The sequence below is a fragment of the Arvicola amphibius genome, chromosome 3 (assembly GCF_903992535.2).
Source record: "Arvicola amphibius chromosome 3, mArvAmp1.2, whole genome shotgun sequence".
Classification (NCBI taxonomy): Eukaryota; Metazoa; Chordata; class Mammalia; order Rodentia; family Cricetidae; genus Arvicola; species Arvicola amphibius.
Window position 1 is genome coordinate 154,164,203 of NC_052049.1, and position 19,353 is coordinate 154,183,555.

At 40.4% G+C, this 19,353-nt stretch overlaps 1 protein-coding gene across 10 annotated transcripts in view; it reads left to right on the forward strand.

The window, feature by feature from the left end:
• Dop1a (DOP1 leucine zipper like protein A) overlaps positions 1–19,353 on the forward strand; it is a 110,274-nt gene that overhangs the window by 3,877 nt on the left and 87,044 nt on the right. For 8 of the 10 annotated variants that reach the window (XR_005284753.1, XR_005284751.1, XR_005284757.1 and 5 more), the window contains exons 2-3: positions 3,163–3,253; positions 3,522–3,618. The exons of 1 other annotated variant lie outside the window; for it this stretch is intronic. The gene's annotated coding sequence lies outside the window, so the exon portion shown is untranslated. The remainder of the gene's footprint in view (positions 1–3,162; positions 3,254–3,521; positions 3,619–19,353) is intronic. One more of the 10 variants, XR_005284754.1, reaches the window with a different exon arrangement.

A 19,353-nucleotide genomic window follows, 5' to 3' on the forward strand; every position in this document is an offset into this window, starting at 1 on the left:
TGTTGAGGGCTGGAGAGATGGCTCAGAGGTTAAGAGCATTGCCTGCTCTTCCAAAGGTCCTGAGTTCAATTCCCAGCAACCACATGGTGGCTCACAGTGGGGTCTGGTGCCCTCTTCTGGCCTGCAGGCATACACACAGACAGAATATTGTATACATAATAAATAAATAAATTTTTTTTTAAAAAAAAAGTGTTGTTGAAAGCTTCTATCTAAAAACACATTCTTCCTGAATCTTGTATGCCTTGAAACTGACCGTTCTTTGTTTAAAAGGGAAAGTAGCCAGAATTGAGTGTTGTTATTGATACTGTCCTGGCACTAAACTTGGACTTGGTATAGTCAGAGGAATTGGAGGAGAATGAACAAGGACTATCTTCCTCACCTTAATTCATTGTTATTCTCCCCAGTCTGAAAAATCCATGAAGTTATCTATTTGGTGGTTGGTGGCCCAAAGTTCCATAAATATAAGCAGAATTTTGGCCTTCTTTTGAAGTCTTTTCTGTTCACAATGTAGGAAATAGCTTCATTGAAAAGTCAAAATGTGAGAATATACTTTAAAAATTACAGTACAAATAGGAAACTTAATATAATTATTATTGAACCAGATAAATGACTATATTTTCAAAACAGTCTTAATGGTACTCTATCACATTTATAATAAAAAGCTAGAACTGCATTTTTAGTAGGATAATTCATCTTTAAACTAAACCTTCTAATCTAAAGGTAAATCCTAGAAACAGGGCCCTTCTGTTAACCAAGTGATCAAGAGGGAGAAAATAATGCACCTTTTAAAATCCCTTTTCTGTGCTCTTTAGAGGAAACTTTTGAGGGAAGGGGTCTGTGAGAGTAGAGACAGTAATGAACCTAAAGTGCGCTCATTCCTTCTCTGCACCTGTTAGTCACTTACAGTTTTTGTGGCCAGTTTTTCATACTTTGTGCTGCTGAAAGCTGTTGCCCTAGTATAATAAGAAATGTTCCTGTCTTTCAGAAGGACATTCACAGAAACTGGCATGAAACCTGTTCTTTCGTATGGACATTTTTGTGTTTCGGGTGGCTCTGAGAATAGACATGTGCCTAAATTTTGAGCCAGATGTTTGCTGCTATTTGATGTGGGAGGGTCTTCTGTTTTAATAAAGAAACTGCCTTGGCCAGCCCTTAGGTGGGTGGAGTAGACAGAACAGGAAGAAGGAAGTGAGGTGGATGGCTCAGTCAGATGCCACGCCTCTCCTAAGTTAGTCAGACCGCCGTGCCTCTCCTCAGAGAGATGCCAGATGCCATGAAGCCAACCACCAGGTCAAGCGTGCTGAATCTTTCCTGGTAAGACACCACTTTGTGGTGTTACACAGATTATTCGATATGGGTTAGTCAAGATGTGAGTAAGAGGCTGATGAGGCAGGCAGTGTTTAAATGAATACAGTTTGTGTGTTGTTATTTCGCTTGTAAAGCTAAGCATGTGGGAGCAGGGCGGTGGGAAGCCGGCCCACAGCTCCTCACTACAGTTATTTTGTGCTCAGGGACAAAGAGCTTAGGTAAGTAGACCAGTTAGCCAGAGTTCCTGTTTTCAAAACAGTTGTTCAAAACAAAACGTGCTGATGCAGTTCTCGGTAAGCACAGGTGATTTGCTACTCAGCCAGAGCTTAGATTGCTGTTGGTATGTTTGGAGATGCAGCCTCAGACTGGAATTTAGAAAAGCTCTTTAATCTGTGTCATAGGAAAAATTGGACCCCTGAGAAGTGGTCTCTTCATTGTTTGTCTACTAGAACATAAAAAACAGTATAGGTGTCACAGATGAGCTGTCAGTGAGTGACAGCTGACAGTCACAATGACTCTAAGTGCACAGCAATCCTAGTTCTTTGAATTGAGCAGGTCCATAGCCTACATTTTTAGTTGCTTTTGGTTGTGTTGTGTAATGTTAGGAAAAGGGACCATAAGATATCAGTGGTCTAAAACCTTTTCAATATACTTTCATAAGATTTCCAGATATATTTTTCTAGAATATTTTGTATGCCACAAATACTATCCCAGATCACTAATTATGCTTTTTTTTAAAAGACAGAACTGGCACAGTGTCTTTTCGATACATTCTTACCATATGGGACTTTAAATATTTTTCCTGAAGATTATTTTCCATCTAAGAAAATATCAGACTATGTTACGTGCTTTAAAACTACTCTGTCATTTGAGTATTCGTATTTCATTGAATTCCTTATTGTGTACAATGACATCATCAATTAGAAACTCGACTTTGAGCCTGAGTGGAGACTCCAGCATCATAATTATTTTATGGTATCAGAGGCCTACCTGATTCTGTAGCTTGATGCAGTTACTTTAATGTGATCTGATAACTACTATTTATATTATGTCTTTTAGAGTACAGAATTTATACACTCTTTTTTTTCATTTCATAGATCATGCATTTATGTTTTTCAGAATACTGAAACTTAGAAGTAACTGAATTTCTGGGTATTCATGTTAGATTTGCCAATCTCTGTTTCAGGGAACTCACTAGGAAACAAACGTCTTACAATCATTTGCTCTCATCATACTGTCTGATCATGCACACAGAGTGGCAGCAAAGCCAGGAACACTAAAACATGCATCTTTTCTGAAAAACAAGGTGTGTTCAGTAAAAACTGACCTCAATGAGGACTCCTAGTAATTGAGGACACAGAGTCTGACCTAGTCATTTTTTGTAGCCAGGCAAGGCTTCCAGGGCAGGACTGGGTTATATTCGGCATAATTTATACCTTTAAAATAAAAGAAAGCTGTTACTTGTGAATAAATTCTTCTAGTTATTTATTGCTGCATACCAAATTATATTGGTTCCTTTTTTCTCACTGTCCTGACAAGAAGCAAGTTACAGGAGGAAGGGTCCGTGTTGACTTACAGCTGAAGGGTACAGTCCATCATTGTGGGGAAGTAAGATCACAAGAGAGTGAGGCAACTGGTCACTTTGTGTCCAGAGTAGGAAGCAAAGAGATTGATAGATTCCTTCTTCAGTCTAGGGCCTCACTCCACGAGATGATGAATGATGTCACCGGCATGGTAGTTCTTCCCATCCCTTCAGTGGAACCTTTTTTGTAGATTCCCACAGAGACAAGCTGTACTGACTTAAAATACTATGCTTCACAATTCAGTTTGTTTTGTTTTTTGTTTTTCAAAAAGGATAGAGGAGCTTGGCTGTGAAGTAATGTCCCACCTCCACCCATTCTGATATTGGAGTTTGCTTGTTGGCCAGAGCTGCAAACATCTGAAGGTTTGATTAAGTCTGGCAGATCTACTTTTAAAGTGGCTTACTTGCATGACTAGCATTTTTTTTCTCTGTCTGTTGAGGAAAGTTCCTCCCTAAGTAAGTCTTTATAGCACTGGTTCTCAGCCTTTCTGTTGCTGTGACCCTTTAATATAGTTCCTTGTGCTGTGGTAAAACCCAGCCATAAAATTATTTTCATTGCTACTTCATAACTGTAATTTTGCTACTGTTATGAATTGTAATGCAAATATCTTTATTTTTCTGATGGTCTTAGGTGACCCATGGGTTGAGAACCACTACTCTACAGGGTTGCCTGATTATCCTATGACAAAGATAGTAACTCCAGAATGAGTGATCCAAGAAACATCAAGGTAGGAGCTGCCTGGGCAGGGGTGTAACTGAGTTCATAAGTAGCATTTAAGACACAGATCCTAATAGTTTTGTTTTTGTTGTTGTTGTTGTAAGATGAAAGAGGAAGGAAATACCACATTATTGTTACTTTAATTCATTCATATTCCACCCCCCCCCCCCATCTGTCTCTCTTAGGAGCACACACAGTGATCAAACCCAGGGCTTTGCATGTGCTTGGTATTGAGCTACATCTTCAGCCTCTATTTGATGTTCTCTAGCGACATTATTTAGTCATTCTGTGTAAAAAAATTTTTAAAAGGCATTTATTTTTTTATTTATTATGTATACACTATTCTGTTTGTGTGTACGCCTGCAGGCCAGAAGAGGGCACCAGACCCCATTACAGATGCTTGTGAGCCACCATGTGGTTGCTGGGAATTGAACTCAGGACCTTTGGAAGAGCAGGCAATGCTCTTAACCTCTGAGCCATCTCTCCAGCCCTCTGTGTAAAATTTTTAAAGCATTGTCATAATTAGGAAAACCTTCATATAATTTTAAAAGTATATAATGAAAACTCACTTTACTGTCCTTCATTTTCCTGATTTCCATCTATTCCCAGAAGATAATCAACTATACTTTTATATCATATATACACAAATTGACATATACCTGTCTTTCTTATGTAAGTTATCACTTTATAAACACTTCTGCATCTTGCTTTTATTTTAGTCTTTGTATCTTGGAAGCATTTTCTAAATCAGTACATAGACTTTATTCATTCTTTTTGCCAACTGAGCATGCTATAAAAAAAACACTGTTGGTCTGGTATTGATGATTTTATTGATTATGCAGTCTGGTAAAAAACACTTGCTAGGAGAGGATGTGAAAGCAAAAATTATAGGTGAGACCGTTCTGTCATTGGGATTGTGACTTTGGGAGTCACAAGGCAATTACAGGAAAACAAAATGAACTCTATGGGAGAGGAATAATATGTAGCCAAAGTTGAGGGTTGGAGAAATGAAATGAGAGAATGGAATGGTCAGGAAGACTTCTCAAACTACATAATATCTGAAATCTGAAGGATGAGTTGGGATCTAGTGTTTCACACAGAAGAAACACAAAACTGGCTACAGTAATCAAAACAGTGTGGTACTAGCAAAAAGACATAGAGACCATGGAATAAAGTGGAAAGGCATGATATAAATCTCAGTATATATAGCCACTTACTGATTCATGAAAGTGCCAGGATTACTCAGCATATAAAAGGCAACCTCCTCAGAAAATGGTGTTAGAAAATCTGTATCAACAACTAAAGACCTAAACATAAGACATGAAACTATAAATCTCATCCTAGACAAAAGCGTAGGATAAAAGCTCTATTGACTCTCAGATAACACATCAAAAGCACAGGCAATCAAGACACAGCAGGATGAGAAAGGAGCCCACGGAACAGGAGAAAATAGGAATCCAGAGTACACAAAGAACTAAATTCAACTACACACATCCCAATTAAAAGATGTCATAAGCATGTGAAAAGACATTTCTCCAAAGATCTCAGTGGCCAATAAACATAAAAAGAAGCCAGTGTTACAAGTGAAATACTACTCATGCCCCTTAGGGTGACTAGTTCCAAAACAAAAGACTACCCAGAAAATAATATTAGTTAATATTAGTGCATCTATAGAAAAGTTAGAATCCTTGTATTCAGTGGAAAAATAGTATGGTAGTTCCTCACTTGCCACACAAGTATAAGAACTACAGTTTGATTCTCCAGCACCAACTAAATGCTGGCTGGGCCTGGTGGACTGCCTGCAGTTCTGCTTGTTAGAGAGAGAGACTGCCACAGAGCAGGCTGGCTAGCTAGACTAACCCACATAGGTGAACTTGGGGTTCAGTTGCAAGATGCTATCTCAATGAATAAGGGGAGAACAGTGGATGAAGCCTGTCAGCCTCTGACCTTCATATACATCTACACACAAGTGAGCCTACACACATACAAACACAAATGCACACTACACATATGAAAATTAACTCTGTAGTCCAGGAATCACACTTTCTGAATGCATAGGTGAATAGAAATTGAAAGTAGAGATGCTTGTATGCCAATGCCAATGTTTGTAGCACTACCATTAAGGGAAGCTAAGAGGTGGAACTAGCCTAAATGTACATTTACAAATTAATTGATAAAACACAATATTGTTGTGGGAATCCCTCTGTGTGCTGTGATTACCATGAATAAAGAAACAGCTTTGGACCTATAGCAGGGCAGAACTTAGGTAGACAGGGAGGACTGGACTGAATGCTAGGAGAAAGAAGGGCAGAGTCAGGGAGATTCAGTGGAGCCACCACCAGTTAAAGACGTGCTAAAACTTTGCTGGTGGGCCACAACCTCGTGGTGATGCACAAATTAATGGAGATGGGTTAAATTAAGATGTAGGAGTTAGCCAGTAAGTAGCTAGAGCTAATGGGCCAAGCAGTGGTTTAAATAATATGGTTTCTGTGTGATTATTTTGGGTTTAAGCTAGCCGGGAAGTCCATAACCAACAAGTGACTCTCTCTGCTGCTACACAATATTCCCTATAATAGATTAGTCATCCTTGAAAAAGAAAGTCTGACAGATGCTATAGTGTGAGTAAATGTTGTAGACATTATGTTAAATGAAATAGGCCTAGCATAATTGAAAAGACAAATGCTGTGTTTTGCCTATGGGAAGTAACTGTAGTAGTTAAATTCATATAAGCAGAAACCAGAGTGGTGATTGCCAGGAGTAGGACCAGAAAAGGAAATGGAGAGTGTTTAATAGACAGAGGGAGTTTTAGGCTTACAAGATGGAAGTCATAGAAAATTCTATGACTTGTATGTTCTTATTGTTATTGAAGTATTATACTCTCAGTTAATAAGATGGTAATTTTTAGCTTGCTTTACAATTTTAAAAGATGACAAACCTTTAGAAAACAAAATATATGTGCGTTCAAACCATGTTCCTACTATTGAAAAGGGTAGTGATTAACAAATGAGCCAAGTCAGGAGCTGACTCATAAGGTATCTTTCACAGGCATGAAGTGTTAAATAGCATCTAATAGTAAAGCTTCAGGTGACGAAAAGCAGCAGGGGACATAGCCGGAAAAGGAAACAAGGTGAAGGGAGGAAGTCTTCAACAGTGGACAGTAGCTGAGAACTTACTTACAGGAAGAGTTCAAATGATAAAATTATATATATGGGACTCATTACTAAAAAGACTTGTAGTCTTATGAACTTGTGTTTCACTTCCCAGGAATTAAATGTCACAGTTATAACAAGGGCTTTTCTTACACACTAAGAAAACTACAATGCTCCAGGTGGATTATCAGACTTATCTTTCTGATCTTCCTGGGGGAGTCATCTGTTCTGCTTTATACTTGTAAAAGTAATTGGCTCTGGAGTACATGATGGTAATGAAAACACAGGAATCTGCTGTAATTTAAATATAAAGCATTCAGGATCCATGGGTAGACATTTTTTCTGAAAGAGGCACATTTGTGCTCATTATTAAAACTGTTCCTAAAGTTGATCTCACCAATCACCAAAAGACCTGCTTGTACAGCTAGGGAGGCAGTGGTGCTGTGAATAATTGTACTTGCTCCACAGAACTGGTACAAGACTTCTCCACATATTATCCCCTTCCTTTTGAGCGGACTGATGTGTAGAGATGTATGCTACATGCAATGTGGATTTAACTTTACCTCTGTACATATAGTTACTCCACTAATACATGTGTGCATTCCTGTGTAGTATTGTATTTAATCATTTATATACACAGGAGTGATTGAATTTAGTCCATGTAGATAATAATGTATATTCTCTTTTAATATTCTCAGGACATCTTTTCTTGTCATCTAAAAATCTTGTCATTTCTTCCTACATAAATGGTATATCTACAAGGAAGCAAGACATTTTAATGCAAGCAGATGATAACTGTCAGAAAGATAGGACTTTTTCTTTTTATATTGGAATTATTTTCATACAATATATTTTAACCATATTCTTTCTCCTTCTCAACCCTTTTCAGATTCTACCCACCCAGCTTCATGCTCATGCTCATCATGTACTCTTGTGCTTGCTAGCACTCATGTCCTCCTCTCCCCTTCTCCTGTTACTCTTCACCTCTTGATAACACTGGAATCTGTTTCTCCTGTGTCACTCTAGTCCTTTATAGCTACCTAACCTCTGTGATTATTCTGATTAAAACATACATATCTAAACCTTAACAACTAACATTCCCACATTTTGTTGGGTTTTTTTATTCTTTTGACTCTTATACTTTGGGGGACCCGCCCCCAGCTCCCAAATAAATATACAGTCTTATTCTTTCTTATCAATTCTCAGCCTTAGCTTGGCTTGTTTCTAGCCATCTTTTCTATTATCTACCTATTGCTCTGGGCTTTTATATTTCTCTATTTTATATACCTTTCTATCTTACTTACTCCATTGCTGGTTGTGTAGCTGTATGACTGGCCCTGATGTCCTCCTCCTCCTTTTCTTGCTTCTCCATTTTCTCTCCTCCCAGATTTCTCCTATTTATTCTCTCAGCCTGCCAACCCTGCCTATCCTTTCTCCTGCCTTCCTATTAGCCATTCAGCTCTTTATCAAACCAATCAGATGCCTTAGGCAGGCAAAGTAGCACAACTTCATGGAGATAAACAAATGCAACATAAAAGAATGCAACACATCTTTGCATAATTAAACAAATGTTCCACAGTATAAACAAATGTACCACGTCTTAAAATAATATTCCACAACATACATATAAGAGAAAACATGCAATCTTCATTTTCTGGGGTCTGGTTTATCTTACTCAAGATGCTTATTTTTAACTCCATCCATTTACCTGCAAATTTCATGAAATTCTATTGTATGAATGTACTAAATTTTCATTATCTATTTATAAGTTGATGGACATCTAAGCTGTTTTTAATTTTTGACTGTCAGGGGCCAGCCTCAATAAAAATATCTTTCTCCAGAGGAGGGGTGTGGGAATTTAGAAATATAGTAAAGAATATGAAGCCATGAATGAAAATAATAAAGCAGAGAAATCTATAGGATAGCATCAGAAGGGAATTTTTCAGTGAGTACTGAAAATTCATCTGTGTTTAATTTCCAACTGCTTAAAATACCCTTGATCCCAAAAGGTAGGAGTATGACAAAAGGCTGTATTTACATGATACAAGGAAATGAACATACCAGTTGAAAATCATGGACTACATTCATAGTTAAACATTTTGTTGCTAAGACAAAACAAGTCAGCAAGTCATGCTCATACCCTAGACCATAACACTCTATAGGCAAACCACTCCCTGGGTGGAATCAAAAATTATCTCCATAAAGGGAGCTGGAACTTAGTTGGATCCTTAGACTCTTGTTTGAGGTAGGAACAGACCTACTTCTCTATTCCTGTGAGGTCTGGCAATTAGCTACACCTGTTGACAATAACCTTGAGAGAGCAGGACTCACTGATTTACAACTAGGTGTCTGAGGTAGAAACACAATAACCTTGGAAACAAGTCCCAACTCTCTTGACCTTTGGTCAACGTGGAAATGGGCTAATAATTTTGGGTCTGCACCCTGACTACTAAGAATACAGCAGCAATGAATGTGGATGTGGATGAGCAAGTATCTATAGTAAAATGTAGTGTCCTTTGGGTATATGCTCAAGAGTGATATAAATGGATCTTGTGGTAGATTAGTTTTCAGCTTTTGAGCAACCTCTACACAGATTTCCATAGTAGTTGTACCAGTTTTCACTCCCATCAGCAATGAATAAGTGTTCCCATTTCCCCATAGCCTCCCCAGCATGTGCTGTCATCTGTTTTATTGATCTTGGCCATTCTGACTGGGATAGGATAAAATCTCAAAGCAGTTTTGATTTGAATTTCCCTAATGACTAAGGATGTTGAGCAATTCTCTAAATGTTTCTCATTCATTTATATTTCATCTTTATTGAACTGTTAGTTTTATACCCCATTTTTAAAATTGTATATTCATTTTCTTGATGTTCAGGATTTTTTGTTTTGTTTTTATTTATTTATATATTCTAGAAAATCTTTTCCTGTGCTTTGAGTTGAAGCCTACTCCCTAATTTTTTTTTTTATCACATTCAATGTATCTGGTCTTTTGTTGAAGTCCTTGATCCAGTTGGAGTTGTGTTTTGTACAGGGTGATGAATATGGATCTATTTTCAGTCTTTTACATATAGTGTGGCCAGCACCATTTGTCTGAAATGCATTTATTTATTTATTTACTTACTTGCCTCTTTATTTATTTGGGGGGGGGTGTGTTTTGAGACAAGATTTCTCTGTGTAGCTTTGGCTATGCTGGAATTGGCTCTGTAGAACAGGCTGGCCCCAAAGTTACTGATATCTACTTGCCTCTGGCTCTGGAGTATGTAGCACAAATAATAAAAACCCAGAGACAGATATTGGGGTTCAACCTGAAGATCAGAAAAACAAAGCAACCAACCACTAGAGATACCTTTTATCTCTCCCAAACCCTCAGACTCCACACTCCACTGAGTTCCTGTCTCTTTCCCTTTATATTCCTCTCTCTGCCAGGCTCCTGTATCCACCTCACTAGTGCTGGGATTAAAGGCATGTGATTCCAAGTGCTGGGATCACCTTTGTGTGAGCTCTGTTTCTCTTTTAGACAGATTTAGTCTTGTGTAGCCCAGGGTGGCCTTGAACTCAGAAAACTCACCCTCTGCCTCTGTCTCTGCATCCTGGGATTAAAGGTGTATACCACTACTCCCTGGTTTGTCTGGCTAACTGGTAATTGCTAATCTTCAGGCAAGCTTTATTTGTTAAAACACAAATAATATGCCACTATATGAGTACTGGGATTAAAGGTGTGTATCACCACTGCCTAGCTGAAATACATTTTTTTCAAGACAGGGTTTCTTTGTAGCTTTGAAGCCTGTGCTGGAAATAGCTCTTGTAGAGCAGGCTGGCCTCAAACTCACAGAGATCCACTTGCTCTACCTCCCGCGTGCTGGAATTAAAGGTGTGCACCACCACCACCCAACTTGAAGTACATATTTTCAAAAAGTATGCTACGTCCCAAAGCTAGAATTGTTTGGGTCCCATAGTTGTAAGTAATGCACATTACTATTTTGTACAGGTAATGTCTCTCAATGCTGTGAATACCATTGGTGAATAAAGAAACTGCCTTGGCCTGTTGATAGAACAGAATTTAGGTAGGTGGGGGAAAACTAAACTGAATGCTGGGAGAAAGGAGGCAGAGTCGGGAGAAACCATGAAGCTACTGCCAGAGACAGATGTGCTGAAACTTTGCTGGTAGGCCACAACCTCGTGGTGATACACAGATTAATGGAGATGGGTTAAATTAGGATGTAAAGAGTTAACCAAGAAGAAACTAGAATGAATGGGCCAAGCAGTGATTTAATTAATATAGTTTCTGTGTGATTATTTTGGGTCTGAGCTGCCAAGTGGCTGGAACGATCATGCAACATACAGGTGTGGTTAAAACTAAGATATATGACTAAACCAGACTCTGCAATTAAGTTATCAGTGTTGTTCTCTGGATTTCCCCAAATGTGGGCAACTTCCTTAAAATATTTGATTTCTAAAATATTTTGTCATCTCATGATGGACCATCTGGCGAATTACACATATTTTCCCAACATTCTTTAAGCCTACCTTTCTTGTCTTAAAGCATCCTCTTATCATGTATTAGTGTGTGGCATCCTGCTTCCCATCAGGAGCGCACACATGTGCCCTGGAAACACTTAGGTTTGAGAACAGCCATACCTATCACTCTGGTTTGGAGTCGCACGCAGCCCAGCTTGCTGCATCGCTAGAGGATTTCACTCTACTTGGGAACATAATTTTACTTCAGGATTATTTTTTTCTCAGGATATTAAATTGCTTTTTTGTTTATTTTGTTTGAGTTTTTTCTTTCTTTTCTTTCTTTTTTTTTTTTTTTTTTGAGACAATGTCTCTTTGTAGTCCTGGCTGTCCTGGAACTAGCTCTATAGTTCAGACTCACCTCAAATTCACAGAGCTCCACTTGACTCTGCCTCCTCAGTGTTAGGGGTTAAAGGCATGTACCTTCATGCCACCAGTAGATGTTATGTACACTGAACATAGTTTCTCTTACATCATGCCACTTAGAGAGTTAGGGTTAATGTTTTATAAAAACCACAAAACCAAACTGCGGCGAATCCCCTGCTCAGCAGGAAAGAACAACCACCAGTCGAGGATTCTTCTCAAATCACGCTTTATTGGAGCCTCTTGGTTAAAGGGAGAGCAGGAAGCGAGGGGCCCCGAGAACTAAACGGCAGCCGCTTATATAGGGAGAGCAGACATGGGTCGTGCCTGCGGGAGGTTCTGTCTAGAGTCTTGCCTAATATGGAGTTGTTTACTTGGCGCTGCAGGGACTTGGCGCCATCTTGTGATGGTGGCCAGCAAATCGGCTCCCTGCAGTTCCCCCTTTTTGTTTTTATAGCAGGATAGGCAACAAGGGGTCTTATTCCCGTTCTGGCTCCCACCTCATGATGTGGGGGCCGATCAAGGGAGGCCCAGCTCGTGGTACTCCTTCTCCTGTGCAATGGGCCAAACCCCTAGGAGGTGCAAAGGCAGTATCTCAAGCGTTGTCTCAGCATACCTTCCCTGTTGCAATGGGAACAAGCCCTACAGGGGTGCAAAGGCTATGCAGGACAAATGCCTACTGGTTCTTAAGAACCAATAACCATATTTGGGGAGAGTCACCACACTCCAAGGCGGCTAAGGCCTGTAGGACAGCAACCTTATCTCTATTTGTTTGGGCTCGAAGACGGCAAATCAGCCACAAGCAGACCATGCATCCTCCCAGACAGCATGCCAGAAATATCCCAACCCCCACCCATTCCTTAAAAAAGGAGAGAGCGGAATATAGCCAATCAGAAAACTGTTCAAGGGTGATGGGCTGGACACGAGTATTGTTCAGGATAGTGATCTGAAACAATTGATTCTGGAGTAACAGCTCTGCTTCCCGCAACCAGTTCCCTGCCAGATACTCCCCAATTCTTTGTGACTCATTCCTGGAATTGTTAAAGACAAGAGAAGTAATGCACACATGTTTTTGATAGGAGACACATCCAATCTGGACCAGACGGGTCAATTCATCCACCTGGGTCTGCACATAATCTATCCTCTGATTGGCTGCTATTATGCCAGAAAGGATATGATTGTTGATTTTATTCTGGGTTTCTAATGCATCAGCTGTTCTTGAAACCACATCGTTAATTGTGGTCGCCGTTTACACCTGATTAGCCATGGCTATGAACTCTTATATTTTTGGTTGTGAGCCTAGCCTTTAACGGCTGAGCCATCTCTCCAGCCCGGTGACTCTGATATACTACCAGAAACATTAAGAAGCCAAGTCCTAGTTAATTGTAGCGTCGCCAGGGCTGAGATATCTGCAGTGGCTCCCATCTCATTAGAGAGCAGCCACTGATACCAGGACCATCCTGACCCGATAGTAGAATTTTGATTAGACTGATTATAAAGATATCTCCTCATAGATGGGGATAGGGAGAACCCATAGGCAACCTGTGTCTTTTCCCAAGTCTTAGCTTGGCAGGCCGTAAATGTGGGTGGAAATGAAAAATCTGGAACATAGTGTGGTGACGCCCTAAAATGAGTGGCATTTTTAGGGATGGATGCACCTCCCAATGGTACCATGGACTCCATACTCATGGCCAAGGTGGTAGCATTAATGGATGTAGCATTACTGGGCCCTCCTGACCCTGAGGTGGCACCCTGAGTCACCTGGGCTAATGCTGCGCCCAGGAACCCTATCCCAACTTTACTCTGCATCAGGGGATCCATCCAATTGGTCAAGTTTTTGCGTAAAAGCCTTATGCAGGGTCCCTTCCCCTCAAGGGAAAAGCACATAGTCCCATTTAGGGCTATCTTTGTAGCATTAAACAACTCCTGCTTAGCGTCTGAGTTAGGCAGACAGGGTGCCTCCAGATTGCAGGAGGTGGAAAACAATGTGGGCAATATGGAAGAGTTAGCATGAGCAGGCAAAGGCATGGGCCAGGCCCTCGTTACCGCCCATAACGTCATTGGACTCGCGTTCAGCAGGGTTGTCTCCATTGCCAGGATCAGCATCCATGTTGTTGCAGCCCTCATCTTCAGCTGTTGGTCTCAGGCTCCTTGTCAGCCGTGTCGGTACCCAATGAGGGACTTCTTGACTCTGTGGGAAAACACAAACAGCTTCCCTGGAACTCGCAATGACTGGATCCTGTCCATATCATTTGTTATCCAACATATCTTTCCACATAATAGACACTCCCTTATCTTCGGGGGTCATGTTAGCATGTCTGTCAGCTGCTGTTCGGCCCTGACCATCAAAAATTAGAAAATTAAATGTAAAAAGTGCCAAGACAGTTCTATCCCTGGGGGACGCTGTTTCTGCTATTCCTCGTTTTTGTTTTTGTAAAAGATCTTTCCAGCGACCTCAGTCATCCTGGCCACAAAATCCGCGAATGGCTCTGTGGGTCCTTGGATGATCTTAGTCAAATTGCCTGTCATTTCCCCTTTTGCTGGTACACCTCAAGAGGGTGATTAACTTGGTTTCCAGCAAACTGCCCTTGTCCCAAAAGCATCTCGGCAGTCCAATCTGGGTGGTCATTTTGTGCATTAAGCCAAGCCTGAACCTGTGCCTTGTCAGCGGTCAGGGATTTAAACTCCAAAAACTGTCCTCGGGACAGGCATGCCCTAGCAATCTCTGTCCAGTCTGTGGGTGTTAGGACCTGGGTACAGAGCCTGCGCAACAACGCAATGGTATAGTCTGCGGTGGGCCCAAAGTCCCTAGCCGCAGCCACTATGTCTTTCAGCTGTTTATAGGGCACCGGCTCATACCACCTATGATGTGTATCAGCATCCTCAAACACTGGGAAGGCTGAGGCCAAACGAGCCCAAGTATCACTGCTAATGAAATGATAGCCCTCGTCAGGCTGTGCTGCCTGCACATAAGGTGGCAGCGCTGTAGGTCGAGACTCGCCCAGCAGATGCCCAGGCCCTCCTCTGGCCCCGGGGGGATTATATTTCTTATATTATATATATTATATTATATTATATCATATCATATTATTATATTTCTCTGCCCAAGGGCTCTCTTTGACCTTTTTTCTTGGGTTAAACTTTTGGATCCTTTTCCTTTTCCTTTTTTTTTTAGGCCTTTCCAAGTCTCCCCCTTTTGATTCCAATTCTGATAAGCTGTCCTGGTGTGCCATTAATGATTCTCTACTTTTTCTAATTAGATCTGTATTATCACCCTCCCATAAGCAGTTCCTCACTAGTCGCCATAGTGGCATAGTGCTGCAGCCTATTTTGTCCTCATGTTTAGCTCTTTCCAAGTCCCATCCTAATTTTTCCCATGAGGGCAAGGTGAAATCCCCAAAGACCGCGAACCACGGTGAGTTTTGGTCAATGTTCTTCACGACCGTATCAATCGTGCTCCGAGAGACCTTCAGGCCACGCTGTTTAAGCAGTGCCTGCAAGGGACTAATCAGGCCAATGGTACCAAGACCAGCGCCATGAGTGTTGCCCATAATGCGCATTTATGTATGGGCGCCCTTCCGGGGAGCCACTTAATTTACAGTGGTCTTATCCCCCTCTTAGAGAAAAGCCGCTTTACCTACAACGGACTTACTTTCGATTCTAACTAAGCCGCTTTACCTACAACGGACTTACTGTCGATTCTAACTAGGCACGGTTGCAACAACAGAGGCACTCTTGACCAGGCTTATGGCAGCACAACCAAAACAACACAGGAACACACAGATCACAATCACCACAAAAGCGAGGCAGAACACTCCAGGCTCAATTCCAGCAATCATTATATCTGGGAGACTTGCTTACCAATGTCGCTGCTCCACGTGTCGAGTTCTGAATCCTCTACGGCCCCTCGCCCAGTGACCGAAAGATGTCCCGGAGTCCCGGGGTTCCGGCACCAGTTGCGGCGAACCCCCCTGCCCAGCAGGGAAGAACAACCACCAGTTGAGGATTCTTCTCAAATCACGCTTTATTGGAGCCTCTTGGTTAAAGGGAGAACAGGAAGCGAGGGGCCCCGAGAACTAAACAGCAGCCGCTTATATAGGGAGAGCAGACACGGGTCGTGCCTGCGGGAGGTTCTGTCTAGAGCCTTGCCTAATATGGAGTTGTTTACTTGGCGCTGCAGGGGCTTGGCGCCATCTTGTGATGGTGGCCAGCAAATCGGCTCCCTGCACCAAACCCCTTCCCTATCTTAATTTATAATCATTTTGTCTTATACATTTGTTTGCTAGAAGCACTATTAGTGCTGAGCAGTGTCTTAGTTGGGTTTCTATTGCTGTGATAAAGCAGCGTGACCAAAATCAGCTTTGAAAGGAAAGGGTTTGTTTCATCTTACAGCTCTCTGGTCATATTCCTATCACTGAGAGAATTCAGGGCAGGAACTTAGAGGAGTTGAAGTAGAGGCCACGAAGGAAAGCCATTTACTGCCTTGCCCCTCATGGCTTGCTCAGCCTGATTTTCTTATACAATTTAGGACCACCTGCCCAAGGTGGCACCACCTAGAATGGGCTTAGCCATCCTGTATCAGTCATGAATTAAGAAATTGCCCTACAGCTTGCCTACAGGCCAGTCTGGTGGGAGACATCTTTTTGAAGATCCTTCTTCCTAAATGACCCTACCTTGTGTCAAGTTGGGGGGGGGGGGAACAATACTAAGCAAGACAAATAGTGGGGTATTTGTATTATTATGGAGTTGACTTATGGTTCTTAAATCGGTGTGTAGAAGAATGATTAAAAAGGAAAACATAATTTCATTTTCCTTTTTTTAAAAATAAGCATACAGAAAAAATTGTGTTATCTAAGAAAGAAGATCTATAGTGTTGGGTTATGAATACAGGTGCACTATATACTTGTCCATGTGGAGGCCAGAGGACATCAGTGGTCAACTCTCGGGCATTGTACATCATTTTTGCTTGTATTTGGTTTGACACAGAGTCTCTCACTCATCAGAAACTCTTCAAATAGGCTAGTCAGATTGGCCGGCATATTCGTCTCTTTCCAGTGGTTAGATTATAATCTTTTCAACTATGTGGATTCCAAGAACAGCATCAGGCTCTAGTGCTTGCAAAGCAAACTTTTTATCAACTCCCCAGCCCTAAAAATAGACATTTATCAATATACGATATGTAAATGGTTAATAAGCATTTGAAAAATATTCTACATTACTATTAATAATAATCAAGAAGATGCAAATTAAAAGCATGGGATATCATTTCATCTAAATTAGAGTAGCTATTTAAGACTTGGAAATAGGTGCCGGCAAGGATGTAAAACAATGAGGACTAGAACTGGGCAGTGGTGGCACACACTTTAGTCCTAGCACTTGGGAGGCCAGGCTGGTCTACAAAGTGAGTTCCGGGTACAGCCAGGGCTGTTGCACAAGGAAACACTGTCTCAATTCCACCACCACCCCAACCCACAAATAAAAGAAAAAAATGAGAAGTGTTTTGTGTTGTTAAATGTATTGGTGAGGGTTGTCTAGAGCAGTGATTCTGTGACCCTTCCCTTTAATACATGCCTCTTGTTGTGATGACCCTAAAATCATTTTTGTTGCTTCTTCATAACTAATTTTGCTACGGTTATGACTTATAATGTAAATATTGTTGGAGACAGGTTTGCCAAAGGTGTCCCAACCCACAAGTTGAGAGCTGTTGCTCTGGATGAACAGAACAGATATTACTGATATATTATAAAGGATGATTTCTTATATTGCTTACACAATAGAGGCTAGGTAGTCCAACAGTGGCTGTCTGCCTGCAGGAGAGGTTGAGAAACTGGTAGCTGCTCAATTCATTCTGCAGCCCCCTGAGCAGAGCCAACCTCATACCAAAGGCCTAGAGGATTCCTGGAGAGATGCTCCTTTCTAATCCATTGGAAAGCCAAAGATGGGTTCTGATAGCATTAGTAAATACAATGGGAAGGGCATACTTATTACCAAGAATGGAAGAATAGCATTGCTTTTTCCTTGAACCTCTATATCTGGACTGCCATCAGAAGGTGCCATCCACTCTGGTGGAAGGTGGTTAATCTTTCCTGGAAGTATTCTTACAGACCAACACAGAGGCATGCCTTTTAGTTGATTCTAGAGCCAATGAAGTTGGCAAGATTAATCATCACATTGAAAATGTAAACTGATATAGCCATTGTAAAAATAGTATTGATATTCCTGAGGAAACTAAAGGTATGTCCATCATCTGGTGTAGTAATCCCCCTGCTGGTACTGTATCCAAAGAAAGGGAAATCATTATGTTGATGAAGTCCCTGCACTTGAATGTTTATTGAGGTATTATTCACACTAGCTAAATATGGACTCAACCTAGGTGTCCATCAGCTGAGAAATAGATTTTTTTAAATGAGATATATAATCTCACTTTAAATATATATATAATTTTTTAAATGTTATATATATATATATACACACACAAATTTGAATATTATTTAGCCATAAAAATGAAGTTTTTATTTGTTCCAACATAAACCTGAAAAATAGTACATCAAGTAGAATAAATCAGGCACAAAAAGACAAAGTAGTACGTATTTGCTTATATGTGGAAATGAAAAATTAATTTCATAGAAGTCAAGAAAAGCATTTATAGTCATACATCATCATTTACAAATAGAAATACACTAAAGTACAGTAAATTTTTAATGTTTGCTCTAGCTAGATCTGTATCTGATTAATATTTTTGACCTCTGAGACTATCATAAATCATTTTTTCTCCATTTTTAGATAATTATACATAATAAAGATGATTCTAATAAGTTTTGAAGTAACTAGGTAAGTCTTTGAATTTTTTTTTAGAGTACTCGTAGCCACACAGATATAGTCTATATTTAGGGAATTGTCTAGCTCAGCCAAGTGAGGAAGTGGAACATTATGGTTGTTCTCCTGCCCTTTTGTTGTTGTTGTTTTTAACAGAAATTTTATCCATGAGAAAAAATGATCTGAGAAATGTGTTGACTTTAGTGGATTATTTATTCTAAATATTTGAGGGCCTGCTGTAGGCCACTTAATAGAACTGATGTAGAAATGAGCTCGTCAGAGAAGTTCCCAACCTCTTTCAAAATGTGATAGACAGGAAAAGCAAACAAAACTTCAGATTATAAGAAATATTGGCTGAGGAATAATGTGATGTTTTAGGTAGAATGAAGAGTATGAGCCTTGGAGCAAGGCAACTTATACTAATCAGAAAAGTCTTTCTGATGTTTTGCTATAACTGAAAGAGCAGAAGTTTTTTTTTTTCAAAAGGTGTAACAAATATAAAAAACGCTTACAGTACAAAACATGGTATTTTGGTGAACATAGTTAGGATATTATTCTAACATCAGAGGAAATACCATTGCAGATTTTCAGTAAAGAAACAACATGCCTGGCTTCTCTATGGAAGATGTATCAGAGACTCAGGAATAGAAGTGGGTTCAGTAGTCATCTCTAACTGGTTAAAAAGAAGAGGAAAGAAAGTGATAGCTGTACATTGAAGGTGCATCAGTGAGCAGATCTGCTTAAAGCTATGAGACTAGAAGAAATAACATGGGGGAATGAGGATTGTAGAGTGAGCCTTGAAGTACTACCACAGTGAAGAATGGATAAAAGACAGGGACTAACCTAGACAGAAGTGGGTGGCCAAGACATAGGTACACACCCTGAGTAGAGTCCAGGAAG